Source organism: Lagenorhynchus albirostris, chromosome 11 (genome assembly GCF_949774975.1).
Source record: "Lagenorhynchus albirostris chromosome 11, mLagAlb1.1, whole genome shotgun sequence".
In the NCBI taxonomy this organism is placed as follows: domain Eukaryota; kingdom Metazoa; phylum Chordata; class Mammalia; order Artiodactyla; family Delphinidae; genus Lagenorhynchus; species Lagenorhynchus albirostris.
Window position 1 is genome coordinate 41,857,017 of NC_083105.1, and position 22,327 is coordinate 41,879,343.

Consider the following 22,327-nt stretch of genomic DNA (forward strand, 5'->3'; position numbering starts at 1 on the left):
AAAAGCATCCCCAGTGTATACCCTCATATTAACTCACAATAATATGACATGAATATTATGGCTCAGCATGAATAAGAGTCAGCTGAAACTACAAACACACTAGACCCAAGGACTATATATATTGAATATAAGACATAGAACATAAAAGCCATATATGAAATTTTGAAGAAATAAGAAAGGAATCACAAAATTAAGCAAGAAATAAGACTATAAAAGTTATTTGAAAAAAGAACCAAGTAGACATGAAACATATAATTGTTGCAATAAAAACTCAACGAATGAGTTAACTAGCAGATTACACATAGCAGGAAAATATTTAGTAAACTGGAAGATAGATTTGAAAAATGCAGCATAGGAGATGTAAAAAATGAGAGGGTAGGAAATATACAATGTAGAATAGGAAAGTCTGATTGAAAGTTCAGAAGATGAGAATAAAGAGAATAAAGGAAGTTGATATTTTAAGAGATAATGGCTGAGAAGTTTCCAGAAAATGAAAGATATAATTGTACAGATACAGAATGCACAGTGTAAAGTAAACAGGATAAAGTAAAAATCCATATGTAACAAAACAACAATATCAAGGACAAAAAGAATATCTTAAAAGCACTAAGAGGCAAAAGATAGATAACCTACAAATAAATGACAATTAAACTGACAGCAGACATCTCAACAATTAAACAAAAGCCAAAACACAACAGAATAAGATCTTTGGAATATTGTGAGAAAATGATTACTACCTTAGAAATATGCACCCAGAAAAACTATCGTTCAAGAATGAGGCTGAAATAAAGACAAAGATAATAAAAACTGGGAGAGGATTTATTTCCAACAGACCTACACCAAAGGAATTTTTAAAGGATATTCTTTAGAAAGAAGATCCCAGAAGGAAAATCTGGGATGCAAGTTGGAAAGGAAAACAAAGAAACTATTAACATCTAGATAAATCTAATATTGTCTGTAAAAAACAAATATTATCAAATATGTAGAGTTTTTATTTTTAAGGGCAAAAGTGAACAAAAAAATCATGAAAGTCAGAAGGGAGGTGATCAGAGTTATGTTGTTCTAAGATTCTTGCATTTCCCCAAATGTTAACCATACTCATAGCATGATGATCAAAACAAAGAAATTAACATTGATACACTACTAACCTGATATACAGATGTTATTCAATTTTCACCAATTATCCTGGTAATTTCTTTTCTAGTCCAGGATCACACATTGCATGGGTGGGTGTGCAACTGCTTCAACCAATACAATATCATGGAAATGATGCTATGCAACAACTGGAAGGAACATAGATTCCACCTCTCAATGGAAAGTGTTAAAGAATTTATAGCCATATATATATATATATATATATGTGTGTGTGTGTATATGGTGTTTTTTTGGCCATGCCATGCAGCTCATGGGATCTTAGCTCCCTGACCAGGGATCGAACCCATGCCCTCGGCAGTGGAAGCGTGGAGTCCTAACCACTGGACCACCATGGAATTCCCACAACCATATTTTTAAACTACCCCAAAGAAGAAGGACCAAGAATAGCTAAGACACTCCTGAAAAAAGAATAACCAACTGGGGAAATTTTTATTATCAGATATCAAGATTATTATAAAACCATCAATTAAGATAAAGTGCTATTGGTGTAGGAATAGACAACCAATGGAATAAAATGAAGATCCTGGAATTATACCCATGCATGTATATGTTCTTGACATATTACAAGGGTGGTATTGTAGTTCAGTGAGAAATGGACAAAATCTTCAATGAGCTGTACTGAGATGATTGGTAATCCAAATGGCAGAAATGTTATGGGATCACAACACATATACAAGTCGATTATAGATTAAAAACTTTGAGGGTGAAGGGCACAACCTTAGAGTGTTTAAGGCATTGGATAAAAATATTCTCATGGCATCTCAGTCCCTGTCTCTTCAGCAGAGGGCCGTCTGCATTGTAGTCCTTAAGTTTTCCTGAGTCATCCATATATTCTTATAATAAACCCCACTACCTTTTTGTTTTTGCTACACCTGGCTGTACATGGTTTCTGCCACTGACACAAGGTGTTTAAGGTGAACTGGCAAAAAGGAGAGGCCAAACATTTATCCAGCACTTATTTCATGCCCTGCATCATATAAGTGCCTCATGTACATTAACTCATTTGATTCTCACAAACAAGCCAATGAGATAGTCACTGATTATCCTCTTACAGATGGACAAAGGGGAGAGGCAAGAGAAGTTAAGAAACTTACTCAAGTTCACAGGGTTAATAAGTAGCAGAGATAAGATTTTAATCTGGGTGTTCTGGCTCCAGATCCTAACAAAGGAACTGGAATTTGAACTCAGGCTTTCTGGTTCCATATTCGTAACCTCCATGTAGTGCTGTGAAGACCAGAGTACGTATAACCATCATTTTCTTTGCTCCATTGTTTTATCTGTGGCCAGGCCAGCCCCAGCTCCTGAGGTACTGCAGAGCCTCACAGAGGGATCCTCTTCTGGCACAGACTTGGCAAAGGCAGTTCTGGGACCAGATCCCGCCTCTGCTGTGTGCACATCTGGGCTCATAAATTCCAGCACCAAACTCGGAAGAGAGACCATTTTTCCCTGCCTCCTCCTCTGCCTCAAACACCCACAGTAGAGTTCACTGCAGAGAGCAGGAGACACAATTTGCTTCCTGTCTGTGTCCGGTCTCTCCCACTACCAGAGAGACAGATGGCTTTATGTCTGGAAGTCACAATTAAGTGGCTTTAGGCAATTTGGTTCAAGGAAATCACTATTGGTTGAGTTCTTGCCACAAGTTAGGCACTCTGCAAGGTGGCACACTTGGACTTTTGTACCCTCTGGATTTTGCATATCCTATAAAAAACAAGATTCTTTTCATCTGCCACCTTCGGAGGCTCTATTTTTTTCAGGGGCCACCTCCCAGGCTTTACTTGTGATCTTGTACCCTGCAGTTGGTGCGGGCTGTCCTAAGAAGCTGTCCCTGAGAGAGCTACCTGAAGACCAGCTGAGACATTGTTTGTTTTGGTTTGTTTCTAAGCGACATATATGGAGTTTCTGAATATAGTAAAAATTCTGAATGTGAACTAACAGTTCCTAGAAATTGTTTATAATTTCACTTTTGGTGAGGAGGGGGCAGTCAGTGAGTGAGCAGAACTAGAAAAGACCTCCTGCTTCTCTAGTTCCTACAGTGCATAAGCATCTGAAATGTGTTCCTGTTCTTTTATTGAAGAAACAGCCATCCACTCCTCTCACCTTCCTACCAGACCAAATGTTGCGGTAACATTTGTTCTGCCTGAGGATAATCTCCAAAAGTGGCTCCTTTCCAACAAAATTTTAAAGGTAACATGTTAATCTGACAAAGGGGCCACTTCTGTATCACTCTGGCCTCCTCCACCACACTTAGAACAATACCTTGGCCACAATGGGCCATCTCATGCAGTAGGTCATCACAGCTTTAGAGAAGATGTGTTGAGAAATTAGTTATCATATGCAGTTGAGTTGCACAGCCTAGGATGTTTAATCCCTGCACCTGGGCTACTTTAAAATTTAAAAGAGAGGCATTAAGAAAAAAATATCCAAAACTTAGAAATAAGGCAAAGGAAAGGTGGCATGTCTTTTCAATGTTAAACATTTTAATAGGGCCATCCAACAGTTATTTAAGTATCTAAGGGAATACAGCTTTGCTCTGCTCACCATCTGGTATTGATTAAAATCCCAGATTTTGTGAAGTTGCATCTTAACTTGTAGATTTTTTTTCCTCTAGGAGAGATGTAAATGATTTCTGTCTAGTGGAAGGATTATCTCATATTTATGATTTTATTTTATATTAACCAGTTTTATATTTAACCTACCAAATCTTATTCCAAAATGTTTTTTCCTAATGTCTTTAAATACCCATTTACTCAAATGGTCTTTGAATCAGCTTTACCATCTTACTGATTCCTTCATTAATGATTTGAATAAATCTTTGACACATGTCTATTCTATGTATGAAAGACGAATTTTTAAATTTTTGAAAATTATACTTTGCCCAAGAAACTAAAGAGATGGAAGGCTTTTTTTTTCTGACAGGAGTATTGGGTCTGGTTTGGGGAGCACAGCTTGGACTCCCATCATTTCCTATACAAATCACAGGGCTCCAGGTCCAAGCACTATGTGTCATCACTGCCTGAGCTGGCTAAAAAGTACCACCCCGCTGGGAGAATGCTACCCAGGTCAGTAGTGCACCTGCAGGAGAGTGAAGGTGCAGGGGCGAGAGGCAGTGGAAGCAGCAGCAGCCGACAACCCCCAGAGATTAGAGCAGAGGGGAGAGGGAGGGACCAAAAGGGAAAAGGAAGCAGAAAAAGAATGGAGAAGAAGGAGAAAGAAGACAAGGTAGGGAAAAAAAATAAGTTTCCCAGGGCCAACAAAGGCCTAGGGGTGGTACAAATGACTGGAATCCAAGCTTTCTGAAGGGAATTGAGAAACCCTGAAAATAAGCATCATAAGGACTCAATAAGAGAAAATATCCTGTTCTTTTAGGTGAGCCAACCAAGGTAAGGAGAAGCATAAAAGAAATGTATTTCGAGTATGACTGATCAAGACTCAGAAGACAGAAGTCATGCTGAAAGGAATATCAGAAATCCGTGAGTAGCTGAACATGAACTCACATGTTTTGTGAATCCAGATATAATTTTATCCACAGCATGCCATTCACATTAATTAGTAATCTCTTTTTGAGCACTCTTTCCCCTCCCCACTACAGCAGTTTGAAATAGCTCAAAAGCTTCAGGGAAAAATTACGTTTTCAAAACAAAACAAAACAAAACCTGAGTAAGAGTGAACTATACCAGCTATCTAGTCACTAAATCGACACTAAGATAAGACCACCTAGAGGGGTGGGATAGGGCCGGTGGGAGGGAGGGAGACGCAAGAGGGAAGAGATATGGGAACATATGTATATGTATAACTGATTCACTTTGTCATAAAGCAGAAACTAACACACCATTGTAAAGCAATTATACTCCAATAAAGATGTAAAAAAAAAGAAGAGGTGATGGACATCTGGGTTTACTTGGCTGGGGGCAGGGGAGGGAAGAGGGCAGAAGGCATCAGAAGGTGAAGCGAACACTGCACCTGAGCACATTCTCCCAAAGTGACTTATTTTCACCAGTGATTAGGATGCCAAAAAATCCCTTCTTAGACTGTGATGGAAAATTGTTGGAATAAGCCTTGTCAACATAAGGAGAAAAAGAGTCAGTGGGAGAAGCCCTTTTTATTATGCTCACCACCCGCCACCCCAAGTGTCAGCAATTCCTTCTCCCTCTGATGATGGACCTTTATTAAGTCTCTGCTTACTAAAGGGTAAAAAAGGAAAGTGTATATGAAAGAATTGACACCACAAAAGAAATGTTTATTGGCTTAAACAGACCAAGAAAAAGACTAAGGTATCAAACCCACCAAAAAAATCGAACAGTGCTTCAAAGGCATTGTTCAATTACAATTAAGTTAGTAAAAGGATGGAAATCAAACCTGGGCAGAAGGGCCTTTGTCTACAGAGGAATGCCCTTGCTATCACTGAATTCAATACCCAGGTAATAAAATTTCCGTCCAGTAAACATTTTTCTACATAGGAAGCAGCTCTAATTCTATTTGAGGAATATAGATGGGTGATGAAATTCAGAGACCATTATCTCTTCTGCTGATTTAAAAGATTCAGATTCCCCCATCTGGTAAAGCATCCAGCACAGTCCTTCATAATCCTCAGGGGTGGGGGAGAGAGGTGGGGAAGCAAAGCTTCAAAACAGGTAAAGCTGCTTTCATGAATTGTTGCCATGAAGGGAATTATGTATTCAGCTCTAAATGCTAAAATCATTAATACAGTGCTTTTCTTCCTCACTAGGAATGAGACAAACCAACAATTTAAATCATTATTTACTTCTTTTCCAGCTAAGGGTCCTCGTTGTCCTGACCAGCTAAGTGAAGCATGGAATATCACCTTGGAAGGAATATGTGGCAGAAGTGCTAGTGGTTAAATGCCCACAGATGCTGGGCTCTGAGAGCTCACAGCTGATTGCATAGTCACTGTTTGTAATTTACTGCTGGCATCTGTTGCCATTTGGCACAATGCTAATGGGCTACCCCTGGGAGTTAGAGCTGATGCTCTCTGGATAACTCACTTTTCAAATCACCTAAGTAAAGTAATTTTTAGTTGCCAGCATGAATTATGCCACCAGTGAAAGTCATGAATTCATGTTGTTAAAACAATGCAGATTACTCTAACTTCTATATCATTCAGATCAGTGTCAGGCTGCTGTCAAGAGCCAGATACCTACAGCTTTGGCTACAAAGACAGCAGGTAATCATCTCAGTGGGGAGCTAAGTCAGCACCACCCACCCAAAGGGTCCATTAGCATAAAAAAATGGATTTTGAAATATGCTTGTGTCATGCCTCCCTGGCCTTTATGGGTTCACCTAAGCCAACTATTTGTTTTCTTATTATGCCTGGACACTCCCATTTAATGGTGTAAACTTTGCTTCCTTTTTTTCTTCTCACCCAATACAGGAGAGGCTTTCTATTTCCCTTTCTTATCCGACACGAACTGTCCACATATCACATCCTTCTCTTTTGCCACACGCGTGCGCACGCGCTTGCGCTTTCCTATGGTTAGAATGGCAAAGGGGCTGTCCACAGGGAAGGCAACCAGCTTACGGAAAAGGGAGAACACATCAGAAGGAATTTCTTATATCTTTATTGCACTAAGTGTTCCTCTTCTGGACAACTGTTCTGTGCTCAAATAGCAAAGAGATGGGCTTCGGGGTTTCTAATGAAACTTGTAATTTACAGCTAGGTTAGGAGGGAGGAGTTGTGTCTCAGAGGTAATGTCAAAAAATGAGGAGTGCGGGCTTCCCTGGTGGCGCAGTGGTTGAGAGTCCGTGGGCCGATGCAGGGAACACGGGTTCGTGCCCCGGTCTGGGAGGATTCCACATGCCGCAGAGCGGCTAGGCCCCTGAGCCATGGCCGCTGAGCCTGCACGTCCAGAGCCTGTGCTCCGCAACGGGAGAGGCCACAACAGTGAGAGGCCCGCGTACCGCAAAAAAAAAAAAAAAATGGGGAGTGTAATATAATATGTACCTTGTCCTTCCTTAACTTGGTGTTGGAAGATGTCCCACTTTGAAGCCAAGTGGAACTCAGACATCTCAGGGCTCTTCTGGTGAACCACAGGGGTGCGGCTTCAAGAATTTTCAAGAGTGAAGGGGGAGCCCTCTAGAGAGAAGCACTCCCTGAGAAAGGGAAGAGACATCAAAGCTGTGGGGTGGGGGGCAATTTTGAGTATCATGTGGTGTCTTTGCCATCCGATAAGGCCCCACAGACTCACATTCCACCCAGGGTGTGGGAATGGCTAGCAGAGAGTAACTCTAAGTGAAAACGTTTCGTTCACAAAGATAACGTGAGATAACTGCCCTGTATTGGTAGGCTCCTAAAAGAAGGAAGGGAGAATTCCACACGCTGTTGGCACGGCCAGGGCTTCCCTGTACTGGGCACATCAGCTGTGAGGAGGCAGGAATGCCCAGCGAGCACAGCCACGGAAGTGACTGCAGCGTCTTGCAGACCAGTTCTATCTAGAGGAGGAGGTTGACGTGCTCAGTGGAGAAGGGTTGGGGTAAGAGGATGGAAACAAAATGACCTTTGCTGTAGGTTAACTGACCAGCCTTGTTTGAGGAACATGTGGGAGAGACACCCTGGGGACCTTCATAAATACTTGGGCTGGGGAGGGCCCTTTGCAGATCTCAGAACACTGAGATCCTGTATTAGCAGGCGAGAGCGAGAGCCAGTGAAACCGGGGTGACATTCGATTCTTGTCCTAAGTGAGGTTTTACTTACTGAGGGTCTAACCAAGTAAACAGACACTTAACTATTCCTGCTTCAAAGGACAGAGACCAGTGTTACCCGGGGCCAGCTCCTGAAGCGCTGTGGCACCAGGAGTAGCAAAACTGGAATGTGCTGAAGCTTTGGGGAGCTGCTGACCCGCCAAAGATGTCACTGAGAATATTGCCAGGCCTACTGGTAATATTATCACTCCACTGAAGGAAGTAAACTACAGTTATTAGTTTACAAACAATTTTTGTTGAAAAACTCTTTTAACATTTAATTTCTATAGCTCTTTATAGGCTTATTCCTTTGAGACTTGGTTCATCCTTGGTGTTCAGCATGGGCATCTTCAAAGAGCTCATATCTGGATCAGTTCTCCATTCTTGTTTATGCATGGCATTTTGTGTATGCTTAAGTTAAAATCTTATTTTTGGGACTTCCCTGGTGACGCAGTGGTTAAGAATCTGCCTGCCAGTGCAGGGGACATGGGTTCGAGCCCTGGTCTGGGAAGATCCCACATATCGCGGAGCAACTAAGCCCGTGTGCCACAACTACTGAGCCTGTGCTCCAGAGCCTGAGAGACACAACTACTGAAGCCCACATGCCTAGAGCCCATGCTCCGCAACAAAGAGAATCCACTGCAATGAGAAGCCCACGCACCGTAAAGAAGGGCAGCCCCCACTTGCTGCACCTAGAGAAAGCCCGTGTGCAGCAACGAAGACCCAACACAGCCAAAAATAAAATTTTTTAAAAATCTTATTTTGTATTGAAATAATTGGTATATAGTCTTGTGTCCCTCCGTGAGGCTATAAGTTCCTCAAGGACAGGGATCACGTCAGATATTTACATTATTTGAACTGAACTCTTCATAGCCTTCATCATTGAAAGAGTAAGCTCTTATCATTGCCCTCCCCTTGATAAAAAGATCTCAGATCAAATTTTTTATGAATATTCTAACATGGCTAAGACTGGCAGTTGTCATCCAAAATGTATTTTTCTCTTCGTCGAGAGTAAGAAAAATCTTAGGTTGGCACAGACAACCCCATAAAAACTACATTTCCCAGATTCCTTTGCAACTAGGTGTGTAGTCATGTAATAAAATTTTGGCCATTAGGATGTGAGCTAACTGTTGAGCGTGATTCCCAGTTTGTGCCAGGAAAGGGGAGGAGAAAACATTCTTTCCTCCATCTCCGGTATCAGGGATATGGTGATGATGAGGAACCATCTCTGCTCTTAAAGACAAAGCTCACCCTCTAGATATGGTTGAAAAAACAGCTAAAAGAAGCCTAGGACCTGACAATGCAGTCATCATAACAGCCCTGTACTGCTCATGCCTGAACTATTATGTGAGAGAGAAATAAACTTCTATATCGTTCAAATCATTGAATATACGAGGATACCACTTTATTTGGTGTGTGGTATACATAAAAATATTATTCCTCCTTTTATTGATCAGATCTTGCAAATGCTCTTGGCACAGAATAATAGGAACAAGTTTAATATCAAACAACAAATAACCACATTGTCAGTAGCTGGTATGTGAAATTGGCAGGATCTCTCGTATAAACTATCAAATTTCTAATGTTTTAAATCTTTTCATTTGTTTGTAGTTGTGAAATGAGGGAAGAACCTTCCCTTTCAGCATTCCACAGCCCATGCACCTACCACTCAGATATTTAACTCAAAGAGAGCTAAAGTCAGATTGTCTTATTTCCTGTCTGATGCCCTGGGGTCACTCAAGTGTGGCTGCCTTCCTATCCCAACACACACTTTCTCTTAAATTAACATATTACATGCTGAATCTGATAAACTGTAATGGGAAGCAAACTGTGCGTTCTTTCCTAGTCACCTCTTGCTCTCCTCTCTCATTTTATCCTTCTCTCCCGACTCCTTCATCCTCTATCTCCCCCATTACAATTGCTTCCCACCACCAGCCACAACCACTGCCTTAGGCAGAAAGAGTTGCTCACAATATTCATGAGAGACTTTGGTACCCCCAGTGAGTTCTGAGGCCCCTGCTTACCCAAGACACTTTCCATACACTGAGTGGTACTGCCTGGGGGTCCTGATAAGCCTGGCCACTATGCTAGCCAAGTGGGCTGAGGCAGAGTTGTTGGGCCCTTAAAGACCAGAATGACCCTATTCTAAGGTAATAAGAAATTTGTAAAGATGAGGGACACGTTTGATAGAAGGTCCTTTAGAGAGAGCAGAAAGTCAAATGACTAGTTCTAATGGAAGAGGTGACATAGGAAAGAGACAACAGAGTTCAAGGATCAAAAAAAGAATGAAAACAATTCAAGTTGGAGTTGGCATCAGAGTTCACAAGTCTCAGACCACTACAAGTTGTTTGCTGTAATGTGATAAAATCTATATTTTGTTGTTTTGGGTTTTGAACCTAAGGTAGAGAGAACTGATTTACTCGTGGCATGCTGCCAACATCAGTCTGGGCAAGGGTTCCCTCTTACTTGGTTTTGTTTTCTTTTATCTTCTTCATTCTTGATTCCCACCTCCATTTCCCTCTCCATTGTAGGGACCCATTAGAATATATAAGCAATATATATCCTTGGATATAGAACACAGAATGCAAATTAGGCTCAGGCAAGGCCTGTCACCACAACTTGGTTGGAATTAGTGTTCACAAGTCTCAGACCATTTCAGGTTATTTGCTGGAATGTGGTAAAATGTAATCTATATTGTGTTGTTTTGGGTTTTGGATTTCAGGTGGGGCAAGTTGAGATACTCATGACATTGCTACCATCATCAGTCTTTGCAAGGGCCCTCTCTTATTTGCTTTTGTTTAATTTTCCTCCTTCATCCTTGATTCCCACCCTTATTCCCCTCTCCATCATAAGGACCCATCCTACTATATAAGCAAAATACACCCTTCTGCCATTCAGTAGGTGGCCTTTTTGTTTTGTTGATAGTTTCCTTTGCTGTACAAAAGCTTTTTAGTTTGATATAGTCCCATTTGTTTATTTTGCTTTTGTTTCCCTTGCCTGAGGAGACATATCAAAAAAAAAAAAAAGAAAGAAAATTACTAAGATAGATGTCAAAGAGTGTACTGCTTATGTTTTCTTCTACAAGTTTTATGGTTTCAGGTCTTACATTTAAGTCTTTAAACCATTTCAAACTTATTTTTGTGCATGGTATAAGAAAGTAGTCCAGTTTGGTTCTTTTGCATGTAGCTGTCCAGTTTTCCCAACATGATTCGTTGAAGAAGCTGTCTTTTCCCCATTGTATATTCTTGCCTCTTTTGTTGTAGATTAATTGCCCATATAAGAGTGGATTCATTTCTGGGCTCTCTGGTTTGTTCCATTGATCTATGTGTCTGTTTTTGTGCCAGTACCATACTGGTTTGATTACTGTAGCTTTGCAGTAAGTTTGAAATTGGGGAGTGTGACACCTCCATTTTGTTCTTCTTTCTCAAAATTGTTTTGGTTATTCAAGGTCTTTTGTGTTTAAAAATGCCATTGATGGGCTTCCCTGCTGGTGCAGTGGTTGAGAGTCTGCCTACTGATGCAGGGGACACGGATTGGTGCCCCGGTCCGGGAAGATCCCACATGCCACGGAGCAGCTGGGTCCGTGAGCCATGGCCGCTGAGCCTGTGCGTCTGGAGCCTGTGCTCCGCAACGGGAGAGGCCACAACAGTGAGAGGCCCATGTATCGCAAAAAAAATAAATAAATAAAATAAAAATGCCATTGAAAGCCCGTGCACTGCAATGAAGAGTAGCCCCTGCTCACCGCAACTAGAGAAAGCCCGCGCATAGCAACAATGACCCAGTGCAGCCAAAAATAAATAAATAAATTCATTTGAAAAAATGCCATTGATATTTAATAGGGATTGCATTGAATCTGTAGATTGCCTTGGGTAGTATGGTCATTTTAGCAATATTAATTCTTCCAATCCATGAGCACATTATATCTTTCCATCTGTTTGTGCCCTTTCAACTTCTTTCATCAGTACCTTGTAGTTTCCTGAGTATCAGTCTTTACCTCCTCAGATTTATTTCTAGGTATTTTTTTCTTTTTGATGTAATTATAAATGGGATTTTTTCTTAATTTCTTTTTCTGATAGTTAACTGTTGATGTATAGAAATGCATTGGGTTTCTGTATATTAATTTTGTATTCTGCAACTTTACCAAGTTCATTGATGAGTTCTAGTAGGTTTTTGGTGGTTTCTTTAGGATTTTCTATATGTAGTATTATGTTGTCTGCAAACAGTGACAATTTTAATTCTTCCTTTCCAATCTGAATTCCTTTTATTTCTTTTCTTTATCTGATTGTGGTGGAAGTCCTAGCCACAGTGGAAGTGGAAGTCCTAGCTGATAGCCCTCAGGTTCTCCTGAAAGTAAGCCCCACTGGCCTTCAAATCCAAATGCTCTGGGGGCCATCTTCCTGGTGCAGGACCCTCCAAAATGGGGAGCCCAAGGTGGGACTCAGACCCCTCACTCCTTGGGGAGAACCTCTGCAATTGTAATCAATAGTTGCTCTGTAAAGAGCTGTAATTTTGGTTTGCCCATGGGAGGAGGTGAGCTCGGGTCTTCCTACTCTGCCATCTTGGCCATTCCTCTGGTTGTTTCAAACATCGTTTTCCAATTTTTGATCTGTATATGAACTTTGCCTATTATATCTTTTAAAAAAGAGTTCTTAATTTTAATATATTTTCCATCCATTTCTTTTTTTAATCTTAGAGTTTGTGTTTCTGAGTGTTGGTTTAAGAAGTTCCTCCACACCCCAAAGCTAGAAGAATAATCTACATGTTTCTTTCTCCTTTTCCATTAGCCTTTTTAGATTTGCTTTTTCCATTTAAGACTTTAATCCAACTGGATTTCACCCTTGTATATGGTATAAACATGCATTCTCAGTGGGGGTAATGGCACTCCTAAGAAAGTGAAATTGGTTCTTAGGGGGTAAAAAACCCCTTGGATAGTACAATTGTTTATAGCCCTTCAAGGGTCATAAACAGACATATTCTATATCCAGGGTATTAAAATTTTATTGGGAAAGGAGGAAAATTAGGAAAAAATTTTACCTAAAAATTTTTCTTCAAAGGATAGTAATGAAAAAACTGGTTGAGAAACACTGGTATAGACTAAGAATCCAGCATTACTTTTCTCCATAACATATTTCCCTAATCTATTAAATAATTTATCAATTCTTTCTCTACATGCATGTATCAGTTGTCTGATACCTGGCAGTGAGGTTCCCCCCTTTCACTGCCCTTTTTCAAAATTGCTTTAATTATTCATAATATATTTAGTCATCTTACACATGTTAGAATAAATATGTTTAATTCATTTTTTTAAAGTTCTACTGGAATTTTAATTGGGATTGAATTTATTGATTAATTTTAGAGAACTGACATCTTTACACTGTTGCCTTCCATTTCATGAGTGTGGTATAACACTCCATTTATTTAGGCTTTTGTACCCTTAAAACTTTTCTCCATAGAGATCTTGTACAGTGTTTATTTGGTTAAATTCAGTTGATAGTTTTGAATGGCATTATGAATGACATCACAGAATCTGTTCTATTTTTAGTTGACTATTGCTGATGCAGAGGAACACTAATGATTTTTGTGAGCGGATCTTGTTGTATCTGGCATTCTTACTGAATTCTCTTATGAGCTCTAAGCCTTTCTGTTGATTCAGTTGGGATTATCTTATCTGAAAAGAAAGAAAGAGAGGAGGAAGGAGAGAAGGAAAGGCAGAAGGGAGGAAGGAAGAAAGGAAGGAAAAGGATAAAAAAGAAAAACAAATTGTGTGCTTCCTCTGAAGTAGATAGGGAGAAACCAATAATCCCGTGACTTATCAATAGCAAGAGAAACAGTGAAGAGAACACTTGTGGATCACACTGCAGTAATTAGCCGGTCTAGTTTAATGGCACAGGTAAATCTGCTTTGCATTTCAACAATCAGCTTATTCAATTCTGCCTAATAAATACCTATAATTACTGTTAACTTCCTAATTCGTATGTCCTTTTTTGTCATATAATTATGAATTTCAGGAATGTATTATGTTACAAAAGTGTACAACCTCTTGTATGGCTTTATCTCAGCAAGCAGTGCAGTAATCTATGGCTTTCTTTGAGTAGTCATATTTAATAACCTCTGAACATTCTCACCAGTACTCACAATGGGAAGAAAATTTATGCACATGAATTAGAAGACGAAAAAATCTCTTGAATAGTTTCCTAAGTGATGACCTATCAAAAGTGGCTAAGTCAAAGTGATCATTTTTGCCTGATGATCCAAGTTTATTGCTTAATAAGAGCTTCAAGAGATTAGTTGCATCAAAACGTACACGCCTTTCCCTGAATTGAACAACATGTACAAAATAAAATTATGCTTCGTCATAATAAACTTGGACAGGTTTCCATGCAAACATACAACTGTAGAAGCTGGAAATTTCCCAAAATAGTCACAAGAAATCTAAATGTCTTTAAAGCAAGTTCCTGAAAATGATCAAATCAATCAGACTGAAAATTTCTTTACCACCTACAAAGCCCAAGGAATCACATGGCCAATGAGTAATTTCTACCAGAATAAAATAAAAATACTTTTATTACATATAAGCATATGTACTTTAAATACCATCAAATAGATTTCTACATAAAGCTTTTTGTAAGCTAAATGGATCTCAGAGGTAAGGTATACAGAAGAAACACTACATTAACTGTATTAAAGAGAACAGATTTCTCTGTATCTATTACGTGGGACAGATGGAAGGACAAATTTCTAACAGTGGGATAATCTTAGCTGCCCTTAGTAAAGTAGGCAGGACTCAAAGTAAAATATGATGGCTTAGCAAGGAGGGAGAAAATCATAACAAAAACATCTCTATGAAGGCTCTCCTGTGTAATTCTATTAAAAAATATAAGAAGAACATGAGATTTAAAGGAAACATTTTCAAACAAAGCAATAGAGTAGTGATTTAATGTAGGTCATCATTAAAGACAGCAGAGCTGTCAATAACATTGTTAATTCATTATACTTTGTACATATCTCTATGAAAACCCGAATTCACCCTATGTCATAATTATGAGCAATTAGCAGTCAGGAATTCTTTCTTTCTCTCCTGTTTTGTTTTGTTTTGTTTTTTAAATCTCCTGCACCCCGTACAGTGCATAGGTACATAGCAGGTGTTCAATCTTGGAAATGCTTTGTGTTTTAAAGTCATGTGATTACATGACTTTGCACTATTTCTAGATGTATTCATTATCATTGGATTTGTCTAACAGGCATATGACTTATTCTGCTTGGGCCACAATGCCACAAATTAGTTCAGTCTAAACCAATTCTTCTAACCCCCAAGTTGGACTTTTAACTCTGCCAGATGCTATTTGACAGTAGATTCCCGAATACTGAAAATCTTGCCAAGCATACATTATGTTGTTGTATAATTACAGCTTTCTAGTACTCAGTATGGTATTATTAGCTCAAGCTGTAGCTCATTTAGTGTACATAATTACAGCACACTCAGCAGTGAACACTGACCTACAAAGGGGAGATTTCTGGTGCTATTTTTTATCTACTTCAATTGACAATAAATGTAGTTATCACTAGGACTCCAAATTTTGAGAAAGTTTGATATTCACGCTGCATTTGCAAGTAGCTTTGGAATATCTAACATCACGGTTGATAATTTAGAGCTATTATTTCTACTAATGATGACTGAATATTAGTATTATTTGAACAAAAGTTCAATTTTTTTGTTGTTCTTTCCTCTGGTGGGTGCCTGGGTAAACAACAAGGGGGAAAATGGTACAAAAGTGTGTAAGACTTAAAGAAACGTTCTGCTGGAGATTATAGCTTGTTAAGTTTTTATAATGCCTAGGGCATGTTCCCACCTCAGTAGATCACACTTTCTTGTCATCATTCCACTTATGTATTTTGCAGCTTCAAACACCTCTTTTTTTTTTTTTTTTTGCGGTACGCGGGGCTCTCACTGTTGTGGCCTCTCCCGTTGCAGAGCACAGGCTCCGGACGCGCAGGCTCAGCGGCCATGGCTCACGGGCCCAGCCGCTCGGTGGCATGTGGGATCCTCCCGGACCGGGGCACGAACCCGCGTCCCCTGCATCGGCAGGCGGACTCTCAACCACTGCGCCACCAGGGAAGCCCAAACACCCCTTTTTAAGAGGCATAGTAGTTAGCTCTTAAGCACCTGGTGGTTGGAGGTGTGTTGTCATAGGGATTAGGATTGTCTTGGATAAGAGGTAGAAAGGTCTTAGGTGAACTTCAGGTGGGAGTGAGGAAGGCTGCAGTTGCCTGAGTATTTCCTCCCCCAACTGGCTTCACATCTTATTGCTCCCTCGTCACTATTACACATCTCAACCAGGCTACGTTCATTGCCTTTGCCTATGTGTTCCTCCAGGATTTACTAGCATTACAAGAAAAGTTAAGGTGTGACCAAAATATATGGCACTTAATTGAAACTCTCAATATCAATGATCAAAGAACTTTATTTTTTTAAAAAGAAAGTATCCTGAAGACTTTTTCTTACCTTTCCTTATGGGATTGTCATAAATAAGAGTTAATGCCCTTGCACATTATTTCACACTTCTAAAGCTCTGCAAACAGAGCTTTAAGAAATCTCTTTAAGTGTGCAGTATGTATTCCATTTTATTCCAAAATACACATTTTAATTCAAAGAAATTACTTTTTAAGAAAGAACCGTCAGTTTTCAAACTATTTGTAATTTACATTTGAAGAATGTATTTTAAAATATTATGAAGATGAAAGCTATGGCTGAGTCAGTATTAAGGAACTCTTTTCATCTCTCATGTGGAAAAATATACATGAAAAATTTTCATTTATGTGGTTGAAAGTTCATATGCTAATATAGGCCGGAGAATTAATTTTAATTCAAGAAAAGTCTTTTTGGTACTATGTAAAAAGACACTTACCTGCATAATCAGCTAACAAACTTATAGAGGGCGTTTATTTTATGTGAGCATTTTTCAGACTTTGGTTCAACCAATGACACATACCTTTCCTAACACTAAGCCATGTTATAATAAAGTTCTACCTAAAACATCTTGACATTTTCCTCACATGGATGTTGCTTACATTACAGAACTGAATGACCATTTTGAACCTGAGTGACTGGCTATATAAATAAAGTGGGCCTCTCTTGATAAGTGCCAGTGAAGTACAGAAATGTTAGAGTTGGTCTCAGATCCTAGACATCATTTAGCCCAGTAATATCATCTACAAACAAACTAAGGCTCAGAGAACCAACCCGACTTGGAACACTCACACTGTCTCTAAAGGTAAAATCCAAGAGATTGTGCAAAGGAAAACCTTTTAGTTTGAATAAACAAATCAATCAGTAATTTGCAAAAAGAATTACTCTCACAGCATTCATGTAGACACACACCATAGGGTGTCTAATAATCAAGGCCTACCATCTTGAAACGTTTAATGAAAATACTTGAGTTCGACATATCCACCTGAAATTCATTAGAAATCTCTTATAGGAAGTGTGTATATTAGATGCCATGAGTGGTTTTAAAAGTTAATAAAAGGAAGGATGGGAATTCCCTGGCAGCCCAGTGGGTAGGACTCAGCACTTTCACTGCCGTGGCCTGGGTTCAATCCCTGCCCTGGGGAACTAAGATCCCACAAGTGTGGCCAAAAAAAAAAAAAAAAGTTAAGAAAAGGAAGGAGGAAGGAAATGGTAGGCGGTGGGGGGAGGAAAGAAAAAAACAATGCCTATCCTCCAAAACTTATTTCTAGCTAGAAAGAAGGTATTGTTATTTAACACTAAGCCTCCATAAGCATTTCTTTATTATCTCTGCCATTAAATGAAAAGCATTTCAAAGGCAGAGCACATATCTGATTGATCTCCCAGAGTGAGTACCTTCTGTTAATAGCATTTGCTCAGTAAATGCTTCTTGAATTGAAATGAATTCTGTCATTATTATGGTGCATCCAAACACCAATAATAGGATGAAACCTATCTTTTATATACCCTTTCAGACTCATTGATGTTCATCCAATAAATCTTTTGCATAAAGGATAATTAATGTTATGTTTTTTAAACAATAGCTTCCACGGGTAGGTTTCAAAATCCTTGAGGGAAAAGTACCTGATGAAAACATTCATCCTTTTAAAAAACTTCATTGACTATTTAAAATATCAGTATGGCATTTTTCTTGAAATGAATAATGACTGATTTAGAAACACACTCATTGGCACTCTCGCTAGTCATTTAATTGTGATCTTGAAGGTAAACTGGCAATCTCAGTTGAAGAAGAACGCTTTGATTCTTTATTAAGTTACTCCAGGTTGAGAGGGGAAAATAAGTGAACGGCAAGAAAGGGTGTTATACGTTGAATGAGGTCCCTGAAGACAGATGATCAGTTGACAGGGATTTGGTCTATTGAAGGCAGAAAAGCCTGGAGTTTGGGTGTCATAGAGGAATCAGCCAGAAGGAAGGCCATGAGCAAAGGCACAGAGGTGAAAGGGTCAGTGTACATTTCTCTTTGTTCTAGAAACCCAGGTGCCACTTTTTTTTTTTTTTTTTTTTTGCGGTACGAGGGCCTCTCACCGTTGCGGTCTCTCCCGTTGCGGAGCACAGGCTCCGGACGCGCAGGCTCAGCGGCCATGGCTCACGGGCCTAGCCACTCCGCGGCATGTGGGACCCTCCCGGACCGGGGCACGAACCCGTGTCCCCTGCATCGGCAGGTGGACTCTCAACCACTGCACCACCAGGGAAGCCCCCAGGTGCCATTTTGAGTACCAGTTCTGATCAGTGGTTTCTGTTTTGTTTGCTGTGCCTGAGTGCTTCTTGGCACCTTGCCTAATTCCACAAGTCACTTTAGAACTAAGGTCTTGCTTGCCTCTTGCCAACCCCACTCCCACCCCCAAACGGCTGAAATTCTCCCACCATACCCCAGAACATGCTTACCAGCTAATTGACTTTCCCAAGTCATGTTAATATCCACCATACTGGTTTGCTATGAACATAAATCCAATAATGTCTGGTCTACTGCACCACCAGGGAAGCCCAACAAAATATTTTTTAAAACAAGTTTGTGAGACTTCCATGGCAGTCCAGTGGTTAAGACTCCATGCTTCCACTGCAGGGGGCACGGGTTCGGGGAACAAAGATCCTTATGCTGTGTGGCATGGCCGAAAAACAAACAGGGCTTCCCTCGTGGCGCAGTGGTTGAGGGTCCGCCTGCCGATGCAGGGCACACGGGTTCGTGCCCCGGTCCGGGAAGATCCCACATGCCGCGGAGTGGCTGGGCCCGTGAGCCATGGCCGCTGAGCCTGCGCGTCTGGAGCCTGTGCTCCGCAACGGGAGAGGCCACAACAGTGAGAGGCCCGCGTACCGCAAAAAAAAAAATAAATAAATAAATAAATAAAACAAGTTTGCGATACAGCAACGTATATGATTTTTTTAATTAGCACAATAAATAACAAGAAGTAGCAACAGGCTTAATAACCTCTGAAATTGCAAAGTTATGCTGTCAATGACATTTCAAGATTTCTGGAACAACTGGAATGTCATATGAAGATATGTGTGATTTCTGTTGTCGACAAAGTCATGGAGACTGTTAAGAACTACTGAGGTTTGTTGCCTCCGTACATAATTGAAGGAAATCTAAATTTGGTTACAGATAAGTGAAAATAAAGATATCATTTTTTTTCCCAACTAAGTTCACAGAGCCCTGAAATCTATGCAGAGATATCCTTGGCCCATGCCTTCCCCTCCCCACCCATGTAAGGACTGTGAAGATCCAATACTAGACTCATTCTGTGCCACCGAAAAGGGCAGAACTAGGCTCAGTGGGTTCATGAAAGCTATAGAGACAGATTTCAGTTCAGCACAATAAAGAACCTCCTAACAATTAAAAGTCCTCAAAAAATAATAGGCCGCTTAGTGAAGTAATGAGGTTTTTTTCACTAAAAACTATTCAAAAGAGGTTGACTATGATTAAGTAAGGATTTCTGTATTGGAAATGAAATTGGGATCCCATTTACATAAAATATAATAGGAACAATATTTTCTAGAGATGGGCAATGCAGCAGGCTTGCTAACATTTGCCAGGCATGGTGCAAAGTGCTTTATGTTGGTCAACTCATGCAATTACAGCAGAATACTGGGAGGTAGGCATTAACCCCTGACTATCAGCTCAGTTTTGTTTTGTTGTTGTTGTTTTGTTTTGTTTTGTTTTTTGCAGTACACGGGTCTTTCACTGTTGTGGCCTCTCCCGTTGCGGAACACAGGCTCTGGACGCACAGGCTCCAGATACACAGGCTCAGCGGCCATGGCTCACGGGCCCAGCTGCTCTGCGGCATGTGGGATCTTCCCGGACCGGGACACGAACCTGTGTCCCCTGCATCGGCAGGTGGACTCTCAACCACTGCGCCACCAGGGAAGCCCCAGCTCAGTTATTTTTAAATATCTCGACCAGGCCAAACATCTCAGAGGTAGAATTCAAATCAAGGTCTTTCAGACCCCAAAGGTTAGTAGTTTCCATCTGTAAAATGGAGGTCATAATACCTACTTAGAGGGTTGTTATGAAGACTTCAGAAATAATATATGCCAAGTACATATGTCAGATTATCAAAGATCTAATCTATTCTAAGTGCTTTACATGTATTCATTCCATCTTCACAATTCTAAGAGGGAAATAATCTTATCATCCCCATTTTACAGATGAGAAAACAGAGGCACTAAGATGTTGAATAGTTTGCCAAAAGCTATACAACCAGTAACTGGATTTGACCCCTGGAAGTCTGACTCTAGAGTCCATGCTGGTAACCACTAGGCTACACTGCACCCCAACATGGTACTTGTGATTTGTTTAATGCATATTTAAGATTTCTCTCCCCAACAATACAGTTACTGTGAAACTCAGTCTCCCTAAAAACTAGTTCCTCTGCCAATTTTATGATTAACCTCTCTGTCCAAAACTTTATTCCCTTTCCTGTCCTGTACCTGTTCCCCCTCAAGATTGAGGAGTATCAAAAAAAAGGGAGGGATTGAAAACGAGCAGGAGCCTGTGGGAACTTCTTGGGTACAAAAGTCCCTCTGGGCCCTCTGTCTCTTATTTGTAGGAAAGAAAAAGGGCTCTAGTATCCTAGGTCTTCCCTGAGTTCCAAAGAGCAGGCTCAAGCAGTTAACGATCAAGACAAGAGTCACAGGATGCCTAGTTCCTCCTAAAGGGATATAGATGACAATCTGATATATATCTTTGAGTTGTTCTACAGAAACTAAGTACCTCCTCTCCCCCCACCTGGTAGAGGATGGTGACTACAAGCTGACCGCAAGCACATAGACTCCAGAATGGCTGGAGGTGGAGATTCTCAAAACGTCACCGTATGACCCCACCACCAACCAATCAGAAGAAGGTCCACACACAAGCTCATCATGCATCCTATGACCCTTTCTCCTAACACTGTCTTTAAAATCCTTGCCTGAAAGCCACTGGGGAGTTGGGGTCTTTTGAGAATGAACCACCCATACACGTTGCTTGGTGTCTGCAATAAACGCCATACTTTTCTTCACCACAACTAGGTGTCAGTAAATTGGTTTTGCTGCACAGCGGGCGTGCGGACCCAAGTTTCATTCAGTAACAACTGTTCAAGGTAAGAAATGGAACTGCCTTAGTAAACCTAGGGTTCTTTGGGCATGTAAATTCAAACTAGGCCTGCAGTTCTGTGCGTCACTGCACAGCCCATAAATGTTGAAGATCTCTGTCATCCTAACCTACATTTACTCCGCATGCTCATATCTAAGCACGGAAGAGAGAGAGTTTCTCACGTCTTCATTCTTATTCCTTCATTCTGTCAGGGCTGTTAGATGAGTCAAAAACAAATGACCTGGAGCCAAAGCAAAAAAAATCACAGATAGGCAGGACTCTTCCTATCTGACTCAGTCTTTTGAGGGAGATCAGGAACATATATGTCAGCTTTACTTAAGTCCCTCTGTAAAATAAACAAGAATCATTCCAAAGGACCCTTCCATTTCATTGGTAGATTTCTCCCCTTTTGCTCTCCTACCATATATTCCTTGCTCTTTCACCTCCATCTGAGGGGCACAGCAAGGAAGACTAAAGAATGCGAAAATGTAAAAATTTTCAAATAATGAAATGAAAGAACAAGACTTTTGGGGAATCCATCCCTGTCAGTTTGACCCAAACCAACTTGTTCTGTTGCTGTTGCCTGCTTTTTTAAATCATTAATACTATTATGTTACATTTTTAAACTCTGAGGACTTTTTCTTCATGGTTGGCCAGTGACAATGTAATCAGGGAAGAAACAAGAACCACCCATTCTGAGGGAAGCTTTGTAAACTGCCTCTTTGATTCTTGCTAAGCTAGGTTTCTCTATCCTACAGCTTGGAGTGTCCACCACTTTGGACTCCAGGGTGGTGATTCACAAGCTGAGATTTATGACTTGTTATTTTCAAAGAGACAAGCAAAAAGTATTTATTTCTGTCGTTTCTCTCAAGAAGTCATCT